The sequence below is a fragment of the Desmodus rotundus genome, chromosome 8, assembly GCF_022682495.2.
Source record: "Desmodus rotundus isolate HL8 chromosome 8, HLdesRot8A.1, whole genome shotgun sequence".
Lineage (NCBI taxonomy): Eukaryota > Metazoa > Chordata > Mammalia > Chiroptera > Phyllostomidae > Desmodus > Desmodus rotundus.
This window is the reverse complement of record NC_071394.1, coordinates 54,062-78,848: the sequence shown is the minus strand read 5'-3', so window position 1 is coordinate 78,848 and position 24,787 is coordinate 54,062. Positions and strand designations below refer to the sequence as shown.

The 24,787-nt window shown below is 45.0% G+C and overlaps 1 pseudogene; it reads left to right on the top strand.

The window, feature by feature from the left end:
- The first annotated feature begins 20,633 nt into the window (after positions 1-20,633).
- On the top strand, positions 20,634-20,701 carry LOC128781559 (U4 spliceosomal RNA; annotated as a pseudogene).
- The last annotated feature ends 4,086 nt before the right edge of the window (positions 20,702-24,787 follow it).

Genomic DNA, 24,787 nt, shown 5'->3' with positions numbered 1-24,787 from the left:
ATTATTTTAAACTCCTATTGTGATTCATTACGAGGGTTATTTAGAAGTGTATTTCATAACTTTTAAATGTAAGAACTTTGTAGTTACTTTTTACAACTGATTTCTAGATCAGCTACAATGAGAGCAAGAAACATACTTCATGTAATTTCAATCCTTTGAATTTTTTTGGAATCTTCATTACAATCTTGTCAATGTAAAAAACGTTGTAAGCATGCATCTCTGCTGCCATCTCGTGGTCATTTTGGGAATTACACCTCAGGGCCGGTCAGCAGGAGAAGCTGTGTATAGTCGGTTATCTGTGAATGTTGAATCCAATTTGCTGCTCATGGTGTTTCTCATACTCTTACTGAATTTTTTGAGGTGGTCTCTTGTTTCTGAAAGAGGAATTCACTATTCCTGATGAGAGAGGTTTATTAAATCTATTACGATTTAACCATATAAATCTTTGTTTGTGTCTCTGTTCTATATAATTTAAGTTTATGACATTAAGTACATGGCAAATTTGGATCTTCCGGTTCAATGAAACTTTTTGATAGGAAGTACTCATCATCTCTAGTCCTGCTTTGTACATTGAAGTCTACTGCATGTTATTATGTAAGTTTTATGCGGTTTATGTTTGTATAATACAGGGTGGGGCAAAAGTAGGTTTAGAGTTGTGAGTACGAGAAACAAAGTTTATTGTTGTCTTATTTAATAATTATGATATTATTTTCCATGTGAACAAGTGTAAAGCTGCTTTTGCAGCATCCTGTGTATCTTTTCCCATTCTTTCACTTTTGATCTTACTTCACCCTGTTTTAGGTAATTGACATTTTCTCCCAGTTTGTGTCTTTTCTTTTTATTGTCTGAACAAGTTCTTTTTCAGAGTGGTCCTTAATTTTACAAGATATATACTATTAATGTATTTCTTCATTAAACTGCATGTTCACAGGTAGACTTGATTCCTGGCTATTTTGGTTGAAATGGACCACTAAAAATGAAACCTACAGATGAGGGGCAGGGCCTGTCTGAGGTCAGAGGCAGGACTGGGCTGCAGGTGAGAGGGCTGGTCAGGCCAGAGATGTGGGTGGGGTGGGTGGGAGGCCAATTTAGGCTGGCAGGCCTGAGGGGCTGGCAGTTCTGGACCAGAGATGAGCATCCACATGGACCCGAGTTTAGGCGCTGCTGCTGGCCGCAGGTCTCTGCTGTCATGAGGTGATGCTCCTGGCCAAACGTGATGCAAGCAATGCAATCCAGGTACAGGAGGTGAGCTGCGGGGGGTGGGTATGAGGTGAGGGGACTGGGGCCAGATATAGCCACCCTGTAGGCAGCAGAAAAGGGGGGCCAGACTATTCCTGGGTACACATCTTGGGTTCGGATTTAAGTGACCACTTCCTGTAGGACCACTTTCCTATATTAATCTAGATTATATGATGTTCATAGACAACTTTGGCAAGTGGGTATACAATGATACTCAATTGTTAATCCAAGAACAAGATAGCTTTCCTTTGTTACAGTTTCTGTTATTGGGGAGCAGTTTCCAATTTCGCTCATACAGATCCTGTACATCATTGTTAAGTGTATTCTGAGGGGTTTTTTTGAAACCTGTTTTGTTGCTATTGAGTCCTTAAAATATTGTATCTTTAATTTACCGTTTCTACATGTTTATTTCTGCATGTTATTTCCCCATCACTGCACTAAATTCCATTTGTGATACTTTTCTGTTGATTCTCATGAGTTATGAAGGTAAACTCGCTCTCCCACAGTAATGATTATTCCATTTTGGTAGCTGTATATGACATAGAAATAGTTAAAGCTTGAAAGGAAGTAGAAAGATGTGAGGTAATGTGAGAAGAAAAATTCTTTTTGTTAGTCCTAGATATATTAATGACTAAATAAAAGAGCAGCATCATTCTTAGCGTTTTAAGGGACTTTATAGCCTGGAAGCAAGCATGGTGTTCTAGAAATCTCAAGTGGTTTGTTAGCTGAGATGTGCCCCCAACTTGGTAATCTGAGGAACACACAAGGTAGCAAATGTCCACGTTTTCAAAGAGGAAAACTTTAGATGGTGAATTCTGGCATCTAACAGAGTAAGATCCTTTGTTCTAAGTGACATTGTGAAACAGTTATTAAAGTGACTTATGAGGAATGGAAAGAAGCAGGGATCCTCAGATGCTGACTCAGTTTTATCACAGTGCGTCTCAGTCTCCTAAGTTGTCAGATCTTCCTTTGTCTCCTGAACTTTTCCAGATGTCTTCTCAACTTCAGACACTTCTCCCCAATATTTGCAAGATGGCCGGCATTTTTTGTTCTCTGACTTTCAGCTTCCATGCTGCCTGTTCCAAGAAAGGCAGCATTTCCCATGTAGGATGCAGAGGGACATGCTGTTTGTATTCTAAGGGACTCTTCAGGATACAGAGCAGGGTTTGTCACTCTCAGCACTGTGGACCTTTTTGGCTACATAATTCATTCTCCTGGGACATGGTCCTCTGTATAGTAGGTGCTTATCAGCATCCTGTACCTCTATTCACTGCCCACACCCTGGCTTCCCTTCCCCTCAGGACAGTCTAAAATGGCTCAGCACATTGCCTCAAGCCCCCTTGGGGGCAGAAATCACCTTTGGTTGAGAACCACTGAGTTTGAAGCCATTATCATTTTGGAAAACAGAAATTGCTCTGGTATACAGTGGTTTTATTATTTTTGTATGGTAATTATTTTCCAACTATGACTGTGATTTATTTTGAACAGTTATTTAAAAGTATATTTTAAAATATCTAAATGTAAGGACTTTCTAGTTACCCTGTGACTGGTTTCCAGATGAATGGCAAAGAGAGCAATAAACATACTTTATGAGACATTTGTTGGAACCTGCTTTCTAGCTTAATATAGTTAGTTGTAAAAATGTTCCAAGTGTGCTTGAAAAGCATTTGTAATTTATTTTTTTGTTGCCGCTTACTTAAACAGTGAGAAAAAAATTTATTCAAAATTGTACACCAAGAGTTAAAAAGAAACTGCTAATGACAGGGGACTCAAGAGTTGCAAAATTTTAGTTTAAGGTTAAAAGTTATAAGCCTAGCAAGTAATGTATATGTTAAAGGTTTTGTTTCAGAAACTACAGATAAGGCCCTCCTGGCTCCTGGAAAACAGCTGACCTCCTGGGGCACTGGTAAAGATTACCCCCTGGGGACAAGTTGGAGGCATCCAGACCTTTGTGTTCCAGGGAGAGACCCAAGGGACACAGTCAAGAGGAAAGGTGCCCTGGGATGGGGGGAGATGGAGACCCTCTTGGGCTAGAATCCAGCTGCTGAGTGGGCCTGGTGGCTGAGCCTCATGGGGCCGGGCTGCCAGCAGGCCTGAGGGCCAGGGAGGGGACAGTGCCAGCTGGGGTGGCCCCTGCTGTGGCTTTGCTCTTGCGGGAGCCGGGCTGTCTGTTTAGCTCCTTCTGTTCTCTGGCTTCCTGGAGAAGAAGAACCTATCCCCTGGCTGCTGGGTCCTGCAGCAGCCCCCGGACCTGGCAGGAGCAGCCTGCTCACATGGACTTGGCTGCGATGATTTGGGGGAGGAGTGAATTTTCTGGACCCCCAGCAGCTGCATGAGCAGCTCCTCCGTGTGAGGCTGGGGACGGTGGGCAGTTGTGCCTCCAACCAGATTGGCTCATCAGAACCAAAGACCCCAGGGGAGCAGACGAGGGCCATGGGGTCAGGTTGGCAAATGCGGCAGTCACACCATGGCCAGCCCTCAGCTCCGCAGCCCCCTCCTCACTGGCCCTCGAGCTTGGGGTCCCCGGGGCCTGAGGCGGGGGAGGCATGGGCATGGGCACCACACACTTGTGAGGAGCAGGGCAGAGCCCCCACAGAATCGCTGCTGCCGCTGCCAGACCCTTGACTTCTCTCTGGGAAGGATGACGGTCCCCTGCTGTTCTGGCCCCTCTCACCTACTCAGGGAGCAGGCGGAGCTGTTTCCTTTTTTTTTTTCCCCTTTAATAAATTTTATTTTTTACTGAATTATAATAAGTAGAGAAAACGCACAGATCTTAAAAGTACAAGATGATATTTAAATACGTAAACCATCATGATAACCATCATTCAGATCAAGATGTAGAACATTTTGAACACCCCAGCAGATGTGTTGCATCCCAGATGATAACTCCCAAAGTTACCCATTACTCTGACTTATTTTCACCCTGAGTTAGTATTTTTTTCATGAATTCCTATTTCTTGACCTGATTGTTGGCTACATGAGTGCGGTCACTTTTTATGCATCCGTACACTTAGAACTTGTGTACTTTTCTGTATGTTATACTTCAATATTTTTTACAGCCCGCTTCACAGGCTCACACCCCTGTCCACCCCACCTCCTCACCAGGGGGCAGGGACCACAAAAAGCCTGGGTGTCCTGAAGGCGCTCCCATTTGGGCAGGGTTCCCGAAGTTGCAGGACCTGCCCCTTCGTTGAACAGAGGAGGAAACTGAGTCCCAACCAGGGCAGCCCCAGGCCCAGGTCGCCAACAGTGCAGCCCCCCACACCCTGCCAGGCAGTCTGCAAGGGGCAGTGCAATGGGAAAAGTCAGTCCCTGACTCGAGTGCACGACCCGTGTGGCCAGGGCTCTCAGACACACCAGTACGCACGTGGAGCCAGAGGAAGAAGGGGAGGTCAGCAATTAGTCCTTCTCAGAGGAAGGCTCCCGTGGGGGGCTTCCTGGACCAGTGATGCAGCTGGTTGTGGGGTCCCTGGTGGGGTTACAGCAAGGAGGGCTCCCCTTTCTCTGGACGATCAGAATTCACAAGGAGAATGGACACAGGTCATACTTCTGAGCTTTTAATCGGAAACGATGTGGAAACTCCCAGCCTGTGGGAGAAGGCGGGACAGGTCCCCTCCAGGCCCCTGTGAGTTCTCACTGTGCCCAGGCCTCTCCTGCCACAGCCTCACCTTCAGTGGACAGCCTGAAGTGGACCATGGGCCCTGGACACCGGGTCTGAGGTTCCGGTAGACTCATGGTGAGGGCTTATCACCTCAGGGGCCAGTCTTCAGGCTCAGGAACTGCAGCCCTGGCGTGCTAGCTCTTCCCCTTCTCGGGGACCCTGCTGCTCCCCAGGACGGGTATAAACACAGGGACGGGGGTGCTCCTTGTGGCTGGTCTGCCTCTTTCTCCTCACTGGGCAGTGCTGAGGATTTTTTAAAACACAAGCCCGTTTTATCTCCGACTTCAACCCACCCCCACAGCATTTTCCTTAAAGCCTTCCACTCCAGAGTGAAAAGCTCAGGGCATTCACTCCCTGGCTCCATGGTGCAGCTGCGCAAACTGTGGCAGAGCTGGGATGAAACGCCACTCCCACCTGGCCTGTGATCCCCTGGGAGGTCCGGCACCGAGGAGGCACACCAGGGCTCAGCTCCTTTTCTGTGGCCTGCGGGGAGGCCCCAGACTCCACATCTCTGTCCAGTTTCTGGCATCTGTACCACCCTGCTGAACCCAGGAAGCAGGTGGCGTTGATGGCTCACAGCCCTTTGGTGAACAATTTAATTGCTTTTGCGGGGGGCTGTGTGGACCGATGGTCTTTTATGTTTTAGTTCTCTGGCCGAAGCCCATTTAGATGGTGCAGAATCCTCGGTCTTTGATTTCGGATAAATGCTGATTTCCATGAAAAAACCCTAATTATCTCCGTCTCTTCCCTTCCTCCAGGCAGAGTCACCGGGGAAGGCAGTGCCTGCCCTTTGGCACCACGGAGGCCCTCTCCCACCTTGGTAACTTGTAGTGACACTGAAGTGCCCCCCATCCCCCGTCTGGGGCAGCGCCCTCCCCTCCCCATGCCCAGGGTGCAGCTAAGGCCCTGATGCAGACCCAGCGTCTGGACGCCAAGGAGACCTGCATCCATTTGGAACATATTCCCGCAGAACTCCCCCCACCCTGGTTTTGTCCCCAGTGGTTGTCTTTCTGCTTGGATGGCTCCAAGAACTTCTGTCTGTTAAAGCCCAGGGAACCAGTCTCTGGGAGCAAGAAGGGTGAAGATGATGAAATAGTCCTTTTGTGGTTGGGTTTGCGAGTAGGAGAAATGGTAGTGAACTTGAGCAGACAGCATTCTGGTTTGTACCAGTACAGCATCTGTGAGGGACCCACACCTGTGCTCAGGACTAGGCTCACCGTTCACCCCGCTGCCCCCCGCAAAACATCTGGGGTTGGGGATTTTCTTTTTTTTAAGCAGCGATTTGCCACCACGTGGGGAGGGCGGGAGTACGGCATTGGAGAGAGCATGCTGACACGGGGACTACTGGGGCCCATCCTGTCCAGGACACCTCCCCACACCCCCCTGCAGAACGGGGTGCACACACAGCAGGTCTCTCCCCCAGGCTGAAGGAGGCCAGGTCGCCTGAGCTTTGGGGCCCTGGGTTTGTCCTATTGCAGTAATAGTGATAATGGTAATAATAATAAACAATAACTAACAATACCCTTGTTGTCATCCCCAGGGTTGGCTGGCTGGCTGTGCAACTGCTGAGGAGCATTTGTTTTAGAATTATTTTCCACTTGTGATGTTTTCTGGATGGAATCCCATGCAGATGTGACATTAAGGGGGAGCCACTGTCCTTGGCTGGGTAACTGGGGCTCGCCAAGGGTCAGGTTAGATCCGGCAGACTCCCAGCTGGTCAGGACAGGCACCGGGTGTGCATCCATGGAGGTGGCTCTGGGGAGACAGTGTCTCCTGTGTGTGGCGGTCTGAGCTCAGGCTACGGACTCCCATGGACCAGCCTTCAGCAAGCGGCCTTGGAGGCACGGGAGGCCATGTGAGCTGGGTCACTGACCCCCTTTCCCTGCAGGGAACACTGTTGGGGTGCACGTTCCCCTCAGGGAATCATCCACATGTTGGCAATGTGCTGTTTGAATGAGGCCCCCTCTGGCCCTTCACATGGGCCCTTTGGAGGACGGACAGCTGGTGTGGGGGCTCGGCCAGACAAGCAGAGGCTTCCTGTGGGCACATCACAGCCCCCCAGAGCCCAAGAGTCTGGCACACAGTCCCCACCATGGGTCGTCCTGAGCTTGTCCAATGGCGAAGGCAGCGTGGAGAACAGGGTGCTCCCAGTCAGGAACCTGTGAACAGGAGCTGGGGGTGGGTGGGGCGGGGGGTGGTGCTCAGAGACCTGGAGAGGGCCATGTGTCAGAAGCGAGGTCAGGCTGGGTCCCTGTTGAGAGCTAGGAAAGAGGGCTAGACAATTATAAGCATTGCTAAGCAGAAAACCTCTTGAAGGTCACCAGAATAGATAGGGGAGAGAAACAACATTGTCGGCCAAAGTAAGGGTAAACAATACGTGATTTGCAGAGGGCTTATTCTGAGTTACAGCCAATTAGTTAGAGGGCCATAAAACTTTAGGCGCCAGACTCATCTCAGGTTTGGACCCTTTAAACTGAGGGTACAAATTAAGTGGGACAGGTGGTTCTTATCCACAGGACACAGGGTTTCAAATGAAAATTTTAACATCTGGTTAATGTTCCTCCAGAGCCAAGAGCTATGCAGAGATAACAGCAACTCCCGCTTTTGTAACTTGCTTGCTTGCTTCTCGCCGTATAAAATAGCTAGCCTGTGAGCTCCCCTTTGCAGCCTTAACAGGCACCCTGGGAGTTCGCCCCTGCGCAGGTAAAAATAAAGTACCATCTAAGTGCACTCCACACGTCTCCATTTGATTTTCTGCTCGCGTTCGGGATACAACAGTCCCCTCCCCGCACTTCGAGGTCCCCAGCGAGGAGTCGGTGGTGGCCTGGGGCGCAGGGATGACCAGGAGCTGAGGGGCATCCACAGGCATCGGGGGCACCTCGACTTGGTGCAGTTAATGGGTCGAAAAACTCAGGTGTGGGCATTAAACACACTGGTGAAATCCCCAAACAGAGCCGAGATGAGCTTCCAAAGTGACTGAGATGTAGAGCAAATAAAAGTCTGAAATTACAGAAAGCTTTTTACAGAGATCGCTCTGCAGGGCCAGCCGGGGAGAGGCCCTTCTGCTCTCTGTCGAGTTATTACAGAATTCTGTTTTGTTTTTAACATCATGGTTTTTAATAAGAAATCATCTGGCAGCACCTCCCCCCACTGAGGGTATCGTTTTGTGGCCCTTTTTAGCTGGAAGGCTGATTTTGTAATAATTTACCAAACAGAGGGTCCTTTTCCTAATGTGGAGACAGTGGCTCCTGCAGGGGACACCCCTCTGCGGAGCACACCGGGGGGGTCCGTGTCCTCGTTACCCCTTGGCAGGGGGGTCCCACTCCCAAACACCTCCCAGGGTCTCAGCCCAGCACCCGGGCCGTTCCAGGAAGGGGCGCCGGGGCACCCCGAGCAGAGGCTGAGGGGCGAGGTGCACGGCTGCATGCTGACCTTGGGGAGCAGCCGTGCCCGGGCTGCGTGGGGTTCCCGACACAGGGCTCGGAGGAGACTGGGCTGAAGCAGCCCAGGGAGCCCCTGCTGGGCACGCTGCTGCCGGGAAACTGGGCGGCACCTCGGGAGGTGCTGAAGGAAGTGAGATGCCCCATTAGAAAGGGAAAACAGTGCCGAATACACAGCTGCCTCCAAAACATCTCCCAGTTTGGCCAGAGGTGCTGGGTGCCAGGTGGGCGGTGCCAGAGAGTGGACCCAGGGCGCTCACCTACACTGTGCCTCCCAGGGACACACAGGAGTGATAGGCCGGCAAGCAGCATGGGTGGAAACTTAAAGTGGGAGGGAGGGTTGGAGAGGGACAGATGACAGGGGCATCTGTAGGGAAGATCCAGAAACATCCACAAACTGCCCGACTAACGTGTGATTTTACCCAAGCCACTGGGTTCAAGGCCAATTTACAAAAATCAAGCAGATTTCTTCAGAAAAGCAGCAAACAGGAAAAATTTAAAATGCCCCAGCAACGGCATGTGGACATCTATACCTGGGAATAAATCCCTGTACAGACCTCCACATGGAACGAGAGAAATCCCCCGGAGGAACGGTGAGGATCGCCAGTGAGAGGGGAGGGAGCACCGTTTCACGCCACATTCACCTCCCCCTTCAAGCCGCATTCACGCAGTGTTCACATTCTGTCCATGCATGGATCACGTGCCATTCACATGCTGAGCATGTGCCACCCATGCCCTGTTCACATGCCATTCATGTGCTGATCGCATGCAGTCCACGCCGTGTTCACATGCTGATCACGTGCCATTCACGTGCCACTCACACTTGGATCACATACCATTCACGTGGTGTTCACGTGCCATTTTCCTGCTGATCACGTGCCCTCCTTGCCTTGTTCACGTGCCATTCGGGCACTGATTACATGACGTTCATGTACTGATTACGTGCCGTCCATACTCTGTCCACGTGCCATTCACGTGCTGATCATGTGCCACCCATGCCCTGTTCACGTGCAGCCCATGCCCTGTTCACATGCGGATCATGTGCCATTCACACCCTGATTGCGTGCCATCCATGCATCATTCACGTGCCGATCAGGTGCCGTCCACACTTTGTTCACGTGTCATTGACACGCAGTTCATGTGCTCTTTGATAGGGGACTTAAGAGTTGGAAAATTTCAGTTTAGGTAATAGCTAGTAAGCTTCGTAATCAATGCTTAAATCAATTTGATTTACTTTGAAATCAATTGAAGTAATTGATTTACTTCGAAATCAATGTAAAAGCTTTGTTCCAGGAACTGAAGGTGGGACCCACCCTGACTCCAGGAGACCACAAGCAGCTCCACCTGTGAGCCTCAGGAGGCCCACACCCAGTTCCAGGTGGTGTCTGAGCCCCTTGCGCTCCAGGTGAGATGCCCACTGCCCAGGGTGAGAATGCTGAACTTGTTGGTTTGTAATCCAATGAACTTTTCCCAGAATTCCAAACCCCTTACCTACACTTTGTTCTCCAGATAAAAAGGGCCATTTGAAAATGGAATTTAACATGGTCTGTTAGGGTGCGAACCCGCCATGGTCTCAGATCCCCGGCCATCTGAACAAAGCGCCATAAAGATTCAGTCCCTGTCACTGCTGATTGTGTTTGGCAGTGACGGGCAGCCCGAACACCAGTGTCTTTTCCGGTTTCACTATTGTTTTATGTATATACGTTTGCAGAGATGTCGATGTGCACGTTTTTGTCTACTTTCTCTGGATTTAATGTACTCTTTTAGGTTCCTAATATGGGCACAAAACTTGTAAATTTTCAGCTTTTATTTCTGGTAATGTGAATTTAAAGGCGAACATGTTTTTCATAAGTTTTGGTACGTAGTATCTTTATCACCATTCATTTTCAATTATTTTGTAATTGAAATTGTGTTTTACTTTTGAGGTTGTTTACAAGTGTATTACATAACTAGCAAATATAAGGACTTTCCAGAGTCCCATTTCTGGAAACTGAATTCTGGCTGAAGTGCAATGAGAGCACTTCAGAAACATTGTATATAATTTCAATGCTGCGATGCTTGTTGAAACTGGCTTTATATTGGCTTGGCCAAATGCTAAAACCTTTTGGGAAGATGGAATTATGAAGATGCCTGCAATATTGCAGAAAGCAGTGGAACAAAACTGTGAATACATTGTTCAATACAGTTATTGGTGAAAACGAAAAACGTCTCTTCCTTTGCGTCTTTACATAAAAACTGGATGAACCTTTTGGCCAAGCAAATAATACAGGGTTCCAAGAGTGCGTCTCTGCTGCCATCTCGTGGGCATTCTGGGGAATGACATCTTAGTTGAGTCAGGAAAAGTGGTTGATTCCAGTGGAATATCAATGAGTGTTGATGGCAGTGGTATTTAGAAGTGCACTTCAAAACATCTAAGTGTAACGACTTTCCAGTTACCTCGAGACTGGTTTCCAGAGTAATGGCCAAGGAACAATAAACGTGATTTATGTGACATTGTTGGAACTGGCTTTATAGTGTAATCAAGTTGTTACAACTTGCAGGTGTGCTTCAAAATCATTTGTCATTGGCTTTGTGTGTTGCAGCTTCCTTAAACAACGTGGAGGTAAAATTTATTCATAATTTCGCACTAAGAGGTACAAGTAAAAAAGAGTAAAATATAAGTGCCATCGTTGTATGTCTGTGCCCTTCTGGACATGTCTACAGGCTCGTTTCCTCCACTCTGCCTGGACTTTGTTTACCATTTCAGATTCCTTGTATGGGTGCAAAACGTGTGCATTTTAAGCCTCTGTTTCTAATGTGTGCATTCAAGGGTGAGAATTTCGTTCTCGGGTTTGGGTCCGTAGCATCTTTAGCATCATTCAGGTCAACTTACCTTGTAATTCAAATAGTGGTTCATTTTGGAGGTTCTGCAGGAGTCTATTTGAGAAGGTCTGTGAAGCAGAACTTTGTCCTCATCCATTCCCTGTGAGTGCCAGCTCAAGTGCCATTAGAACAGAAAACATATTGTATAGGCTTTCGAGGCTGTGATGATGGTTGAAACTTGCTTTAAATGGGATTGTCCAAAAAGTCAGTTCGGTCCCCCAGACCTGTACCACCTCTGTGTTCCCCCCAGCACATCACCTGGCACCGGTCCCGCATACTTGCCTTTAATGTCATTTGAAACTGTTTTTTAGACAGTATCGTGACAGCTGTCATATTCCCCTGGGATGACAAACCTCATGACAACTGTTGAATGTGTGTGTGGCCCTCTTCTCACTGAAGACACCTGAACCTAACATTTTTGGCCCCTCAGTCTGTGTCATTTCCAGAAAGGTACAAGCACAAGTGTAAGGCAAGAAAACATGCTTGGTGTACAGAGAAGACGCTGAGACTGATGGAACGTGTGAGAAGTGGGTTGCAAAGATTCATGCGGGAGATTTCTCATGCGCAGTTGCCCCATGGGTAGGCAGACCAGGTGCAGGGAGAGCCATCCAGGGCAGACGTTAACAGAAGACAGACCACGTTGTGGCACACAGGAGACAGGCAATATACTCAAAGTATCCCAATCCAGTGTCGAAAAGCATTTGCAGCAGCTTCATTATGTTAATATCTTTGACGTTTGGGTTCCACAGAAGTCAAGTGTGGTGGTGGGGGTCCCATCTTGACTGAATTTCCACATGCAGTTCTCTACAGAAATGGAAGGGAAACATTCCATTTCCAAGACAAAGTGTGAGGGGATGAACCATTGATATTTGAGAATAATGTGGAACAGGAGATATTGAGGGAAGCCCAGGAACCACCAGCAGCCCCTCCAAAGGGCAGTCTTCACCCGAAGGAGGTGATGTCCTGCAGTGGGAGCTCCTTGCGGAAACCCAGAGGGCTTCTCCTGACAACGACTGATCTCCGTTAGACCAATGAAAGCCACCCGAGGGAAAATGTCCAGAATTTGTCAGGAAAGACAGGGAAGCTTCAGGATAAGGCAGGAGCGCACCCGCTTCTCTTTGGTGACCAGGGGAAAACTTCCAGCCTGGCTGGGCAGTCATGATTCATCCGCAGTCCTCACCAGAGCTTGTGCCTTTGTATGACCCTTTAGTTTGGTCTTTGTGAATTTCTCTTATTGGAGAGGAATTTTCCTTCCCTGGAAGAGTTCTCTGGTCTGAAAGAGAACAATGTTGTGGGATGATGGAACAGTGAAATTGCATGAAAGGTGGCAGAGGGCAGTGGAACAAAATGGTGACAATGTTGTCCAGTTGTTGGTCAGTCCCATTGTTTAAGGAAAAATGAAAATTGTCTCTGTCATGGCATCTGATGGTGAGAAGTGAACAAAATGTTTGGTGAAGCCAGTATAGTATGTGTTCCAAATGTTGGTCTTTTCTGCCATCTCGTGGCTTTTTTAAGGAATGACACCTCAGTACAGGTCAGCAGGAAAAGTGGTTGGAAGATCAATTAGTTTTGATGGCAGTGGTATTTAGAAGTGAATTTGAAAATGTCTAAATGTTCGGGCTGTCCATTTACCTTGTCACTGGTTGCAGGTTAATGGCCAAGAGAGCAATAAGCATATTTTATGTGACATTTCTTGGATCTGGCTGTGTAGCATGATACAGTCGGGTTTCCACAAGTTCCAGGTATGCTTGAAAATCACTTGTAATCTGCATTGTGTTATGCAGAATCCTTAAACAACGAGTAGGTAAAACTTAGTAAAAGTTCTCTACCAATATGTAAAAAAAAAAAAAAAAAGTAAATTACAAGAACTTTCATTTTATGTATATGACCCTCTAGACATGTTTACGGGTTTGTTTAAACTCAACTTTGCCTAGAGTGCGTTTACTATTTTAGGTTCATCCTTGGGGTAAAAAGGGAAGGAACCTTTGTGAGAAGCCAATAGTAGAGTGTTTGTTCCAACTGTCGGTCTCTGCTGCCACCTTGTGGTCATTTTGTGCAATGACACTCCAATGCAGGTCAGCAGGAAAAGTGGTTGATTCCAGTGAAATTCAATGACTTTGGGTGGCAGTGGTATTTACAAGTGTATTCTAAAACATCTAAATTCCATGTATGTCCAGTTACCTTGTGACTGGATTTCAGGTTAAGGGCAAAGGGAGCGATTGATACGTTTTATGTGACATTTCTCAGAACTGGCTCGGTAGCGTAGCAGCGTCAGTCTTTGACAAGTTGAAGGCATGCTCGAAATTTGTTTGTGTTTGCTTTGTTGCAGCTTCCTTAAACAACGTGGAGTAAAATTTATACATAATATTGCACCAAGAGGTGCAGAAAAAAAAGCAAAGTAAAATATCAGCGCTATCAGTGTATGTACTCTTGTTTTCTCAACTTTGCCTGGACTTCCTTTTCCATTTTCGTTCTTCCTACATGTGCAAACCTTGTACATTTCCAGTTTCTTTCTTTTTTTAAAAAAGATTTTATTTATTTTTAGAGAGAGGGCAAGGGAGGGAGAGAAACCCTCAATGTGTGGTTGCCTCTCTCAGCTCCCAGCTGGAGACCTGGCCCTCAACCCAGGCATGTGTCCTAACATGGAATTGATCCAATGACCCTTTGGTTTGCAGGCTGGCGCTCAATCCACAGAGCCACACCAGCCAGGGCTCCAGTTTCTGCTTCTAACCTGTGCGTTGAAGGGTGAAGATTTTTTTCTCAAGAATTGGTAACTAGCATCTTTAGCATCATTTGGGTCAGGTTATCATGTCATTCAAATGGTGGCTCATTTTGGAGCTACTGTAGGAGTCTATTTTGGAAGTCCTGAACAACAAAACTGTCTATTCACCTATTCTCTCTGTATACTAGGACAAATGCTATGGGAGTAAAAAATGTACTGTATATGATTTTGAGGGTGCGATGTTGGTCGAACCTTGCCTTAAATCGGGTCCGCCAAAAGGTCTCTTCAGCCAAAAAGTCTGCTCAGTGAAAAAGTCCATTTGGCCAAAAGTCTGTTTGGCTAAAAAGTCAGTTCAGCCACAAGTCAGTTCAGCCTGCAACCCCACTCCCCCAACCCCATCGTATCACCTGTCTCTGGTCGCCCATACTTGCTCTTAACATTATTCAAAACTGTTTTATTAGACTATATTGTGACAGCTATTATATCAGTGTGTGATGAAACTCATCACAAGTGGTGATTGTGTGTGTGTCCCTTTTCACAGTGAACACGGGTGAACAGAAGCACCATTTTTGGCCACTTAGTCTGGTCATGTCAAGAAAGGTACATGCACGAGTGTAAGGCAAGAAAAGATTTATGGAGAAGATGCTGTGACTGATGGGACATGTCTGAAGTGGATTGGGAAGTTTGATGTGGGAGGTTTCTTGGGTGCAGTGGCTGCATGGGCAGGTGGACTACTTGCAGTGGAGAGTCATCCAGCGCATATGTGAACTGAGGACAGACCACGTTATGGCACATGGAATTCAGGTGACATACTCAAAGTTTACGAATCATGTGTGGAAAATCACTTGTATCAGCACAGTTACATTAGTCTGTTTTAAGTCTGGGTTTCACAGAAGTTAAGTAGGGTGGGTGGAGGTGGGATTAAATCCTTCTTGACCACATTACCACATGAGATTCTCTAATCAAACACAAGGAAAATGTTTCATTTCCAAGACAAATTGTGAGGAGGAGGAAGAACTGTTGATATTTTACAATAGTGTGGAATGGGAGAGATCATGGGCATATGAAGGGAACCACCACCAGACCCTCCAAAGGTGGATCTTCAGCCTTGGCTGGTGTGGCTCAGTGGATTGAGTGCCTGTGTGCAAACCAAAGGGTTAGAGTTCGATTACCAGTCAGGACACATCCCAGTCAGGTTCGATTCGGGCCAGGACCTCAGTAGTGGATGTACAAGAGGCAATGACACACTGATGTTTCTCTCTCCCTCCCTACCCCTCCCTGTAAAAACAAATAAATACAATCTTAAAACAAAGAAAAAGGATATTAAAAAAAAGAAAAGGACCATATTCGTCCAAAGAATGTGGTAGTATGTATGTGGTTGGTTCGGGAGGGAGTACTTTATTAGAACATGCTTGCGGAAAACCAGTGGGTTATTTTCAACAGGTATGGCTCCCTATCAGACCAACTGAAAGCACCACTCCAGGGAGAGCCAGCAGTTTGTCAGCAGAAGACAGGGAAGCTTCTGGATGAGGTGAGAGTGTTGTTTCCCTTTGGTGACCAGGCCAACGTGTTCCCAGCCTGGCTGCCCAGTTGTGACTTGTCCTCAGTACTCAGCAGGCTTCGCAACTTTGCATGGCTGTTTAGTTCGGGCTTTCTGAATTGCTCTTAATGGAGAAAGGTTTCCATTCCCTGGAAGACTGCAGAAGGTACCTGGAAGAGTTCTCTGTTCCAACAGATAACAATATATTGGGAAGACGGAATGGTGAAGTTGCCTGAAAGATGGCAGAGGGAGGTTGAAGAAAACGGTGAAACCGTTGTTCAGTAATGTTGTTGGTAGAAAATGAAAAATGTGCCTGTCTTTGCAACTCCTGGTAAAAACCAAAGGAACCCTTCGGCAAAGAGCAAAGTACTAGTGGTCCAAATGTGCATCTCTGCTGCCATCTCGTGGCCGTTTGGGGGGAATGACACCTTAGTGCAGATCCCCAGGAGAATTGGTTGATTCCAGTGGAATATCAATGACTTTTGACAGCAATATTAATTACAAGAGCATTTCAAGACATGTAAATGTAAGGATTGTGAGGTTACTTTCTGATTGGATTCTAGATTAAGAGCATAGGGAGCACTAAACGTGTATCATGTGACAATTGTTGGAACTGGCTTTTAGCATGATGGAGTCCAGTTTTTACTAGGTCTAAGTTGTTTGAAATTTTTTGTAATTTGTCTTGTGTCTTGCAGCTTCTTTAAACAAGGGGAAAATAAAATGTATTCAAAAATCTCCAATCGGAGGTAAAATCCAATCAAATCGCTGTCATGTTATGTACGTGCCCTTCCAGACACGTCTAGAGGCCTGTTTCCTAGAGTGTGTCTTGGCTTCATTTACTCTTTTCAGTTCCTCAAATGAGTGCCACTCTTGTACAATTTGAGGTCTTGTGCCTAACACGTGTGTTTAAGGGTGCAGATTTTGTTCTCAAGTTTAAGTATGTAGTATGTTTAGCATCATTCAGTTCAAACCATTTTGTAACTCACAATGTGGTTCATTTTGGAGGTCCTGTAGGAGTCTATTTCAGAAGTGCCAAGCAGGAGAACTTTCCAGTCACCCGTTTTCAGCGAACTCTACCTTTGGCGCTGCGAGAGCAAAACACATACTGTAATTGATTTCAATGGTGCAATTCTGGTTCAAGCTTTCTTTATACCGGGTTGGCCCAAAAGTAAGTACGGCCCCCACCACCCTTTTGCCATCCTACCCCTTCATGTGACTCTGGATTGCGTTCTTGTCTTTAACTTCATGGGAAACTGTTTTGTTGGAGTGTATCACGACAGATGTCATACCAGCATGCGTTTCAATAAAAAACTCACCAAAACTGTTGAGTGATGTTGTGGCCATTTTCATCCTGAAGATGGCTGAACATAAGGAACAGTTTTGGCACATTAGGCTCTGTCATTTCAAGAAAGGTGAAAGCACATCTGGAATGCCCAAATAAAGATTTGTAGTGTGCATGGAGAAGGCACCCTTAGGTGATGAAATGTGTCAGAAGTGGTTTGCAAAGTTTCACGCCTAAGATGTCTCGCACAGAGGTGCCCCACGGACATGGCAGACCAGTAGCAGTTCACGGCCATCGAGTCCAGACCTTAACTGAGGACAGACCAGCTTATGCCATGTGGGAGACAGGTGACATACTCAAAGTATCCAAATTGAGCACTGAAAATCATTTGCACCTGCATGATTACGTGAATCGCATTGAAGTTTGGGTTCCACAGATATTGAAGGGATGGGGGGGACTTTCTTGACCTCATTCCCACATGTGGTTTTCTAGTGAAACCTAAGGAAACTGTTCTGCTTGCAAGCAAATTGCTAGGGGCGTATGAACTGTTAAACTTTGAGAATAATATGGAACAGGAGAGATAGTGTGTAAATGAAGGAACTACCACCAGCAGCTCCTCCACAGGGCGGTCTTCATCCAAAGCAGGTGATGTTACCTATGTGATGATAACAGAGGGAGTTCTGTAGGAGGTGCTTCTTGGGGTAATTTGCAAGAGGTGCTGCCCCATCACTGCAAGACCAACTGCAAGCACTTCCTGTTGACAGAGTCGAAGCAGAAGACGGGAAAGCTTCAGGATGAGGTGGGAGCGCACGTTTCTGTTTGGTGACCAGTGAGAAATGGTTCCAGCCTGGCTGCGCAGTGGTGATTCATCAGCGGTACTCACCAGAAATTGCACCTTTGCATAGCCGTTTAGTTCAGTATTCCGAATTTCTCAGTGGAGAGAAATTTCCGTTCTGTGGAAGACTGCAGAAGGCACCTGGAAGAGCTGTGCTGCTAAAGGTAACAGTGCTTTGGAACGATGGAATGGGAAGTTGTCTGAAAGATGGCAGAGGCCAGTGGAACGGAATGGCGATGACGTTGTGCAGTTATAATTTGGGGGGGAAAATGAAAAGTGTGCCCGTCATTGCATTTTACCGTAAACAGCTAAGGAACCTTTCAGCCAAGGCTTTGGTGCAATACGCATTGTATCTGTTGGTTTCTGCTGCCGTCTTGTGGCCGTTTTGGGGAATGACTCCTTAGTGCACGTCCGCAGGAAAATGGGTTGATTCCAGTGGAAATCCCTTTGACTTTTCATAGTAGTGTAATTTAGAAGCTCAGTTGAAGACGTCTAAATGTCAGGATTGTGTAGTTACTTTGCAACTGGTCTCCAGATATCGGCCGAGGGAGCAATAAATGTATTTTTTGTGACGTTTTTTGGAACTGGCTTTGTAGCGTATTGGAGGCAGGTTTTTACAAGTGCCAGGTGTACTTGAAAATCGTTTGTAATTTTCTTTTTCCATCGGAGGTTCTTTAAATAACATGGAGGTCAAATTTATTTGAAATTGTCCACCGAGAGGTAAAAAAAAGTAAAGTAAAATACAAGCGCTCTCATTTTATGTACGTGCCCGTGAGGACATATCTACGGGCTCGTTTCCTCCACTTTGCCTGGACTTGGTTTACTATTTTAGGTTCCTCGTACAGGTGCAAAACTTGTGCATTTCCAGATTCTGTGTCTGACCTGTGCATTCAAGGGTAAAGATTTCTTTCTCAAGTTTTCATACAGAGCATCTTTGCCATCCGTCTTGTCGAGTTATTTTGTTTCTTACATTTATGTATTTACTTACTTTGATTTTTTTAAAAGTTTTTATTGATTATGCTATTACAGTTTTCCCAATTTCCCCCCCTTTTCCCCCCTCCTCCCTGCCCCCCTTACCCTCCATTCCTCCCTCCCCTTAATTCATGTCCATGTGTTGTACATATAAGTTCTTTGAGTTCTCTGTTTCCTATACCATTTTTCATCTCTTGCCATCTATTTTGTGCCTACTAATTATGCTGATTCTTCTCTGTACCTTTATCCCCCTATTCCTCCCCTCCTCCTCCCCTCTGAAATCCCTCCATGTGAAGTCCATTTCTCTGATTCTGTTCCTGTTCTAGTTGTTTGCTTAGTTTTGGTTTTCTTTTCGGTTCAGTTGTTGATGTGAGTTTGTTGTCATTTCACTGTTCATAGTTTTGGATGTTCTTCAATTTCTTAGATAAGTCCTTTTAACATTTCATAGGATAAGGGCTTGGTGGTGATGAACTCCTTTAACTCGACCTTATCTGGGGAGCACTTTATCTGCCCTTCCATTCTAAATGATAGCTTTGCTGGATAGACTCATCTTGGATGGAGGTCCTTGCCTTTCATGACTTTGAATACTTCTTTCCAGCCCCTTTTTGCCTGTAAGGTTTCTTTTGAGAAATCAGCTGATAGCATTATGGGCACCCGTTTGTAGGTAAATCTCTCCTTTCAGTTGCTGGTTCTAAGATTATCTCTTTATCATTAATGTTGGGTAATTCAATGATGATGTACCCAGGTGTGTGGTTTTACTATCATTCCATGCAAATTATTTTCTAAATCCAATTGTGATTTATTTTGGGGTGGTCATTTAGAAGTGTATTTCGTAATTTGTAAATGTAAGTACTGTCTAGTTATCTCTTGTTACTGATTTCTTGATTAATGGCAGTGAGAGCAAGAAATATGTGTGTGTGTATATATATACACACACAAACACATTTCAGTCCTTTAAAATTTGTTGGAACTTGCTTTATATTACAATATGGTCAGTTTTTATAAACGTCTCCGTGGTCCTTGGAAAGCATCTGTAATTTGCAGTTTTGGGGTGTAGCGAAGTACTTGTGCACATTGAATGCAATTTGCTTCTCATGTTTTTTAAAAAATATTTTTTACTATTTTTTTGTGGGCTTCATTGGTTCTGAAACAGAGAGAGTTTTGGTAAATCTCCTATAATGATTATTAGTCTATTTTTCTTTGTAGCTCTGTTCTATATAATTTTGAATTTATGTTATTTAGTGAATAAAAATTTGAAAGTAACTGATAAATTGAACTTACTGATATGAAGTACTCCTTTTTATATGTAGTGGGGTTTTGGGGGTTTTTTTCGCCTCCAAGTCTACTATATGTGATATCATTTTGATTTGGGTAATGTTCGTGTACTATATTTTCCCCATTCTTTCACTTTAGATCTCTTGGTATGTTTCAGAGAGCTCTCACTGTTTTATGTTAGTTATGAGTGGATGGTAAAATCAATTAAAGAATTGATCTTGGTGGAGGATGTCATGTAGGGGGCCCAATAGTTTTCCCGTTCAGTGGTTCCAGCTCCTTGTATTATATCACGAATATTTTCCCACATATGTAAGGAGATATTTTTATCATAGAAAATAACCACAGCACCTCACATCATCGCTGTCTCATTTATGCTCTTCTGCGTGTGGGGTTTCTGACTCTCTCCTGTAAGTGAGGTTCTCCCTCCTATGCATATCTTATACTTGGCCATTTTCATTTGCTAAACTGTGTCATACCTGTTGGATTATTAGACCAGCCCAAAGATAGTTGAGGTCACAGGAAAGGTTGTTTCCCCACCAGGTAAGCAAGCACTCAGGTGTTTAATATGAGGTGAATTTGGGGAGTACATGTATGTCACCATTTACTTAAGGAAGATGTAACAATTTAAGTAAAGTAACTTATTCTCAGAACAGAATGGTTATATCAGTGAAATATGGAACAATGTTCTAATGTAGCTTGTGGATATACAACTTGTATTTGAAGTTTCAAAGGTGGCAATGAAGAGGGCTAACACTTTGCACTTGGCACGTTGATTTTAAACTGGCTGTTAAGGAAGGGAAGGCTGAGCTTTGCGCAGTGGCAGTATCGTAGCCAATGAGGTTTATCTGAGGCGCGATTATTGCTAAAAGAAAGGGAAGACTGAGAAATTACTTAGGATTGTCATCTCATTTCTTCCTAAGAGGTTTAGTTGCCACAGTTTGGTTTAGGAAGAGAGCTTCAGCACCATCACCTCAGCTTCAGACAGTGACACTCCTAGCAAGAGCCTGTTGACCCTCTTACCGTCTCCTCGTGTCTTAAAGTTTTGGGAGTTGCCCAACACTAATCAACCTGCCAGGTGTGCTGGCTTTTTTCCTAAATTACCTGCATGTCCCCCATTTCACTGTTGAAATCTAAGACTCTGTTCTTCCATATTCCAAAATACCCTATATACCCAATATCACCTCAATTTATTTGGTATTCATTTGAATGTGAATTCCCCTTGTCCATGTATTAGACACTGAATACCTCCCATTAATCAGATTAATTTGATTTGATTGTCATCTTAGCTGTGAGAATATAGAAGGTATGATAAAAAATAATTTTCTAATCCCCACAAGTTTGGTTATCCAGCCATGTGGCGTTCGTGGGCGGGACAGTAACTTCTGGAAAGTGTAGTCTCTGAGAGATCATGGGCATCTCCTGGCAAAAGTAAGCATTATTATTATTTTTTGCTCCGTTGGCCTTTTTGGTCTATTCCTGCAGGGCTTGGTATAATTTAGTAGTGCTGGGAGTTATTTTCTTCTCTTGTATACTTACATTGGCATGAAAACCTGTTTCTGAGGCCAGCTGCTTGGAGTTAGAGATTCAGGAATGTTTTTTATGGGCTCCTGGCTCTGTTTACATTGTGAGGACTCGGTTCTGCTCCTGCATGTGGCAACTGGGCTCCATTGTCCAGCTGTAACCCTGGAGTGTGGCTGTGGGGTCCTGGTTACAGATCTGGGTTCTGTTTCCTGGGTCTGTGGCCTGAGGTTGAATCTGTGTGTCTGGGATCTGGAGTCTCTTATGCTGTGGCTTCATGTCCTGAGTTGGTGTTTGTTGTTGATGTTGGTGCAGCTCTGGTTCTCGGGTCTGATGTATGGAACCTGGTGTCCAGGGTTCTCTGTCAGTCTCTGGTGTCTAGTGTCTGGCATTCAGGGTCCATGATCTGACCTGGGTTGTAGGGACAGTTTTGGGATTGGGGCCGGGGTGTGGGGTTCAGCTTTTGGTTCTGGGTCTGCTCCGGGGTCCAGGTTCTGGACCCAAGGGCCTGTGTCCTGTCCTGAGTCTGTCTGTGGCATCTGGCATCTGTGAAGTGATGTTCATTGGCTCCAATTCAATGCCAGCAGGAGTTCCGGAGTTGGGGTGTGGGGAAGAAGGAAACGTTATATAGTGCAAATAGCTCCGTTTTGAAAGTAATGGTTGTGAGTGCAGCAAGGCTGTTAGGAAGCTCGGTATTGTTCCAGGTGAATCATGAGGCAGCACCTCTGTGGGTCAGCCCAATGGTGCTGATGCTTAGTTGTGAAAGCATCATGGTTGTGAGGGGGCCCTGAAGTGAGGCAGCCCCGGGGCAAGTTCCCTCTCAGCCTGTGCTGCTCAGCGTTTCTCTGCTCTTTCTGGTCTGGTCCTGTCATTTCCTCTCTGCTCGGCTGCATTTGCAAACAAAGAAACGAGCACTGGAAAAAGGGTCCCTCCTAGTGAGGAGATCGGGCTGGGTGAGCAGAGAAAAGGCCTCTGGTGTTGTCACCAGAGCTGTGTAGGTTATTTTTATTCTTAAATTATGCCAAGTTTTCCTCTTTTACCTTCTCTCTCTCTCTCTATCTTTCTCTCTCTTTACCCAAACTGAGACTGCCTTTTTTTTGTGGCAGCTTACTTAAATTATACAGAAAAATAAAAATTAATTCAAAATACTACCCAAACAGGTAACAACTGCTATTGTTTTAACTATATACCCTTCCAGACAGCTCTCCTTGCCTATTTCCATTCTTCTACTTTCTCTGGATTTAATTTATTTTTCTGGGTTTGTAATATGGATACAGAACATGTGAATTTCCAACTGTTTCCCACTAATGTGCAGATTTGTCACTGTGTTTTCACATAGATTTTTAATGTATTATTTTAAATACTCAGTTGGAATGATTTTTTAACTTCAATTGTGATTCATTTTGAGGGACATTTAGAAGTGTATTTCATATCTTGTAAGTGTAAGAATTTTGTGGTGACACTTACAACTGACTTCTAAATTATCTACAGTGAGAGCCAGAAACTTCATGTAATTTCAATGCTTGGAAATTTTTTTAAAACTTCATTACAATATGGTCAATGTAAAAAACGTTGTAAGCATGCATCTCTGCTGCCATCTCGTGGTCATTTTGGGAATAACACCTCAGGGCCGGCCAGCAGGAAAAGCTGTGTATAGTCGGTTATCTGTGAATGTTGAATCCAATTTGCTGCTCATGGTGTTTCTCATATTCTCATTGAATTTTTTGAGGTGGTCTCTTGTTTCTGAAAGAGGAATGCTGTATTCCTGATGAGATAGGTTTGTTAAATCTATTAGGATTATAAATTTTTTTTGTGTCTGTGTTCTATATAACTTAAGTTTATGACATTAAGTACATGGTGAATTTGGATATTCCGGGTAAATTCAACTTTTTGATAGGAAGTACTCATCCTCTGTAGTCATGCTTTTTACCTTCAAGTCTACTGCATGTTATTATGTAATTTTCATGTGGTTTATGTTTCCATAATACAGGGTGGGCAAAAGTAGGTTTATAGAGACAAAGATTATTGTCTTATTATTTAATAATTATGATATTATTTTCCATGTGAACAACTGTAAAGCTCCTTTTGCAGCATCCTGTGTATCTGTTCCCATTCTTTCACTTTCAATCTTCTTTCACCCTATGGTTTAGCTAATTGACATGTTCTTCCAGTTTGTGTCTTTTCTTTTTATTGTCTGAACAAGTTATTTTTCAGAGTTGTCCTTAATTTTATAAAGTACATACTATTAATGTATTTCTTCATTAAACAGCATGTTCACAAGTATACTTGATTCCTGGCTTTTTTGGTCGAAATGGACCACTAAAAATGAAATCTACAGATGAGGGGCAGGGCCTGTCTAAGGTCAGAGGCAGGACTGGGCTGGAGGTGAGAGGGGGCCGCACATGTGGGTGGGGCTTGGTGGGAGGCAAATTTAGGCTGGGGGGTGTGAGGGGCTGGCAATTCTGGGGGAGGGAAGAGCAGCCACACGGGCTGGAAGTTAAGTGCTGCAGGCTGCCGGTGGCTGCTGGTCGCCGTGGTCCCGAGGTGTTGTTCACAGCCTAAGCTGATGCAAGCAACGCAATCCAGGGACAGGAGCTGAGCTGCGTCGGGGCTATGAGGTGAGGGGGGTCGGGAGGTAGATACAGCCACCCTATAGGGAGCAGAAAAGGGGGGCCAGACTGCTTCTGGGGTACATGTCTCAGGTCCCAATTTAGCTGACCACTTCTTGTGGGACTACTTTTCTATATTTATCTAGAGTATATTTCAGTTATAGATAACTTTGGTCTATGGATATACAATGATACCCATTTTTAACCCAAAAACAAGATGATATTTTCTATTTGCTAAAGTTTCTGTTATTGGGTAGCAATTTCCAATTTCATTCATACGGATCCTGTATGTCGTTGTTAAGTTTATTCCCAGGTTGTTGTTTTTTTACCTGTTTTTTAGAGTCGTTTTTAAAAATTATATATTTAATTTACTATTTCTACATATTTATTTCTGCATGTTATTTTCCCATCAGTGCACTAAATTCTATTTGTGATTATTTTTCGTCAATTCTCATGAGTTACGAAGGTAAACATGCTCTCACGCAATAATGATCGTTAAATGGTTGTAGCTGTAGGTGACTTAGAAATAGTTAAAGCCTGAAAGAACACAGGAAGTGAGGTAATGTGAGGAGACAGAAAAATTTTCTTTGTTAGTCATACATACTCAATAAAATAGTAACATCCTTCTTAGCATTTTAAATGAGTTTGGGGCCTGGAAGCATGGTGTTCTAGAAATCAGAAGTATTTTGTTACAGGGAATGTGCCCCGGGGAGGTAATCTGAGGAACACAGAGTGTGGCAAATGTCCACATTTTGAAAGAGGAAAACTTGAGATGGTGAAATGTGGAATCTAACAGAGTAAGAATCTCTGGTCTAAGTGACATTATGAAGAA